The sequence below is a fragment of the Lactuca serriola genome, chromosome 3 (genome assembly GCF_051521515.1).
Source record: "Lactuca serriola cultivar US96UC23 chromosome 3, Lser_US96UC23_V15, whole genome shotgun sequence".
NCBI lineage: Eukaryota > Viridiplantae > Streptophyta > Magnoliopsida > Asterales > Asteraceae > Lactuca > Lactuca serriola.
This window is the reverse complement of record NC_136410.1, coordinates 170,300,510-170,305,993: the sequence shown is the minus strand read 5'-3', so window position 1 is coordinate 170,305,993 and position 5,484 is coordinate 170,300,510.

The window sequence follows — 5,484 nt, the reverse complement described above, 5'->3', positions numbered from 1 at the left end:
TTTGATGAGTAAACCTCCTAGGTTCCTACTAAGAAAAGAAACATAATGTTGGTCTGCTTTTTGATAGGAATTTATTAGACGGAAAGAACAAGAAAAAAATTGACTAAAAAAGATGATAGTTCTAGATAAAATAGTAAGCCTCTTACCTTGAATATGAATTAGAAACCAAAAATAATCAAGAAAATGACATAGAAATAGTTGTAAAGTTAACGGAATAATGGAAAGTTATCTTGTTGAAATAGCTTCTGATAGGAATTTAGTACTATAAAAATTTATGAATTTCACTGAACATATTCATGAACAATCTAAGGTATCAGTGATGTATAAAGCCATTAATATCTACTTGAAGGTATGTATGTGTATCTTCTTCTTAACATTTATATATCATTTAGAGTTTATGTCATAACTCATAACTTATTAACACAGAACTCATTAACTATATATTAAATTATTAATATAATAATATGATATAGTGAATTAGACAATTAGTGATAAACTGTAAAACATTAAAACTGATAATGATTCATTCAATTCAACATGACAACATTCATTCAACATTGAAGATTTCAAGTATTCAAGTAAAACTAATAATGATAAAACTATTAAAACTGAGATTATTGACTTTCTCTTTAGCCTATGTTTCTGTGTTGTAAAACTAAGTCTTAGTCCGGTCATTTCTTTCCTTATCAACATGTGAACAAAATTATGCCGTACTTTTTATGCATGTATAAAGTTCAAGAAACCGCAAAAACAATGGAATCCCTAATCGATTAAAACTGGTAATAATAAACTGTAAAATTAATTCATAACCTGATTGATATTAGATTAGTAGGAGTGGCTGTCGCTGAGTTGCATTCAATGTGATCGACTGGTCTCTGCAAGGCCTTAGACGCTTCTGTCTCCTTCTACTGCGATGATCCTTTGTGTCTTCTCTCGTAGGTGACAGAATACCGATTGTGGACTGTTTTGCATTGACTTTGGGCCAAAACTAAATATTGTATTAAAAAAATAAAAAAAAATAGGCCCCTAAAAAAGATGGGCCATGTACATGTGCCCATCTTGCACACCCTCTTCACCGGCCTTGATAAAAACAATATACTTTTTACCCCTTTGATAACATCAACCTACTTTTCTTATGAATTATAGCAAAGACTTATAAAAATTTTTGATTTTTACTTCTTTGGATGAAAAGGATAAAATGGTCATTTTAAAATATGTAAGCATACGGATTTTTGATCATATGATTACAAGATACTTTGTTAGCATGTTAAAACTCAAGAAATACAAGGCTAAAAATGCAACAACTAACAATGTTGTTGTTTTTTTTTTTTTAAATAGCAACCTATTTTTTCTATGAATTATAGCAATTTTTAAAACTAGTTATAACTAGATGTCAAAATCAGTAAATTTAAATCTCTCATAACATCAATATACTTCAATTTATTATGATTTATAACAATGTACTTCCAAAGTACGTTGCTATAATTTGTACAAAAATGAATGATATTTAATTAAAAAGACAAAACTTACCCCTTTCCTTCAATTTTATTTCTTATAGCAATGTACTTTCAAATGTACATTGCTCTATGTTGTTATAATGGATTTTTTGAAATAAATGAATGTTTTACCCCTTTAATTACAACAATACACTTTTGTTTTGTTTTGTTTTTTGTTATTATTTTTTTTTGTAATTATAGCAACATGAAACATGTATTAACTATAGCATGCTACTTTAATGTTTTTTTGGTAATATGAAAAACCTACTTTAATGCTTTTTCGGTAATAACAACAACATGAAACATATATTAACTATAGCAACCTGCTTTATAGCAGTCTTTAACATTAATTATAATTAAATGTCAAAATTAGTTAATTTAATTGTCTCATAGCAACAACCTACTTTTTTTATGAATTATAACAATGTCCTATAACAAATTTGTGATTTTTACTTCTTTGGATGAAAGGGTAAAATGGTCATTTAAAAATATATATACAGATGGATTTTTTATCATAAAATTATAAGATACTCTGTTAACAGGTAAAAAACTCGAGAAATACCAGGCTAAAAAACAATGTTTTTTTTAAATAGCATCTTACTTATTTTTTAATGAATTATAGTAGTTTTTTAAAACTAATTATAATTAGATGTCAAAATCAGTAAATTTAATTGTCTCATAACAACAACCTACTTTATTATAAGTTTATAGCAATGTCTTATAGCAAATTTGTGTTTTTTTACTCATTTGGAAGAAAGAGGAAATTGGACATTTAAATATATATAAACAAGTGGATATTTTATCATGTGATTACAAGATATCCTGTTAATAGATAAAAAAAAAAAACTCAAGAACTCAAGAAAAAATATGCTAAAAACACAACAAATAATAATGCCATTTGTTTAAATACCCACTTACTTATTTTTTATGAACTATATTAGTTTTTAAAACTAATTATAATTAAATGTCAAAATCAATAAATTTAAATGTCACGTAATAACAATATACTTCAGTTTTTATGAATTATAGAAATGTACTTTCAAAGTACGTTGCTATAATTTGTAAAAAACTAAATTTATTTAACTAAAGACAAAATTTACCCCTTTCATTCAATTATTTTTTATTGCAATGTACTTTAAATGTACATTGCTATAATTTGTAATAATAGAGTTATTTTTTGAAATAAATGACCATTTTACCCCTTTCATTACAATAATATACTTTTGTTTTTTGGTAATAACAACAACATGAAACATGTATTAACTATAGCAACCTACTTTAATGTTTTTTTTTTTGGTAATAACAACACCTTACTTTAATGCATTTTTGGTAATGACAACAACATGAAACATGTATTAATTATAGTATAAAAGAAGCTTTTCAAAATCTATGTTAAAGTGTTTCGATATGGCATCGCAAAACATTGACAATTATGTTAATATGTAAATCGGTTCCAAGATAATGAACATTTAGTGAAATAAAAGTAAAATGTTGACTATAAGGTGTTAGTAAGTGTTTTTATTGGGCTAAATACAAAAAATAGCAATAGGCTTTCATTTATTTTTGTATTAGCATCCTAGTTTAGTATCTTTTTAGTTATAACATTAAACTTGCAATATTTTTCTTATTAAGAATTTAAGGCATTATACTTTGAAAATATATCCAATTATATCAATGTCATTCAAATACAAAATAAATTTCACTACTATAAGTGGTAGATTTTGTTAAAGTAAAATTTCCTAAGAAGAAAAAAGAATCAAAACACAATTATCTAGCTATAGTTGGATAGAGATTTCAAAATAAAAAACATTAATAACTAATCAGAAAAACTATAAGTGTCTGATTAATTTGGATCTAGTTTTAGAACACTAAAACTAAGGATAAGCATTTGACTTGATGGAATTGGAGCGAACTGAGGAAAAAAAACCAGAACCGGAACCCGGGTATTCGGTATGGTTCTCGGTTCCCAGTTCTTCAACTATCGACCCGATTTGGGTCGGGTCCAGAACCGTGAAAGGATACATTTCTTTGTAGAACCAGAACCTGGTTATTCGGTTCAGTTCCCGGTTGTTCATTTCCTACTAAATCGGTTCCTAGTTCTTCTATTTTTGGTCGGTGTTCAGACTGTTGCTCATCTCTAACTAAAACTATTGAATTGAATGGTTTTCTTAGTTTCTTTAAGATGGTACCAAATGAGAAAATTGTGTTTCACGATTAATACATTAAAACACACACTGTCTAAATAATAAATAAGAATATAGTAAGGTATATGGGATTTACATCATAAAAGGCATCAAATTATATAAAATCATACATAGTCTTGATTGGTTTCTTAACATTGACAATAGATGAATCCTTCGGTTGAGCTATTGTGAATGATATATTGAAGAGTATTGATTATGAATAGTTGGTAACCAACCTTGCTTCCAAAATGCTAAGAGAGACTCACGATTTATATAACTATGTAAGATTATATACCGTATTACCGTTCTTTAGTTTTCATTGTTTTTATAACATTTATCAGCTTATCGTAGCAATCACAAATTTTGTTTATATATAAGAACAATTTATATTTAGGGACAATTTTTATTTTCCGCACAAGACCCTTAAAATCAATGGGACGCCCATGTGGCACTTCTCCCACCTGAGGCAAATACCTTTCATTATTGGGGTTGATAGGTTTTCGGTCGCTCACTACGACTCCCTTCTTGTGCAAAGATCTATGAGGAGATCGCCCTTTCGACGATATGCTAAGACAACAAAGTATATTGAATACCATTTTTACCAATCCCTAGTTGAAACCAAGGTTGTAGAACTCGCTAGTCGGTACCTGTTTGACCGATTGGCGAGTATCGAGTACTCGATGAGTACTTGAATTCGGTAATTCATGTATAAATATTTTTAGGGAAATTATATATATCAAAATCATAAGTTAAAATCTATATTGATTGAAAAATATATAAACACAAAACTAAAAAGCAAACAATGGTTTCACTTTATGAATAATTACTTAAAGTTTAAGATATATATATATATATATATATATATATATATATATATATATATTAATAATCACATGTGTGTGTATTAAATAATAAATTATTAAGTATATTATACATATTAATCACCGAGTAGGCCGAGTTTTACAACACTACTTACTTCAGTAAGGAGTCGATCGAGGAGTACTCGGATTTTGTAACTCGCCTCGGTAACAGGTCGAGTAGGGAATACTGGGCCGAGTAATTGACCAACTCGGCGAGTTTTACAAGACTGGTTGAAAATCCTCAAGACTTGAAAATTAAACCTCCTGCATTAAAAAGTAAATATATTGCTCAATAGCCGGTAACGAACTTTCAACTTTATTGCTCAATAGCAGGAAACTATTTTAATGAGGGATAGTGACTTGAAAGGGTAACGAACTTTCAAATTTGTTCACATTTAGTGAATGAACTTTTTTTCATGCTTGATTTACCCTGAATTGCTTGAAATTATTCATATTTTACCTTTATGACCAAAATATGAACAATTTCAAATAATTCAGGAATAAATCAAACACGAAAAAAAAGTTTAATGAATAAATGTGAACAAAGTTGAAAGTCTATTACCCTTTCAAGTCATTAACCATTTTAATGAATAACTGGATTTAACTTAGTGAATGTCAAGTCCTAAAGTAATCTTTTACGATTATATTTATTGTTGAAATGATCGAAAAAAAAAACTTATAAATGATAACTAGCAATTTAGGACAACTTCTTAAACCTTTTAAGGGTACATACCAATTTAGTTTTAAATTTAATGTAATGTAGTGTTTTGTGAATCATCAAAATAGTTTATAGAAAAAACATCATAAATGGTCCTTGTGGTTTCTCAAAATCTAAATTTTAGTCCTCATGGTTTAAAAACATCATAGATGGTCCCTGTGCTTTCAAAACTTTTGACGATTGGTCCTTATTGTTAACTTCATTAACTTTTGTCCATTAATTGAAGG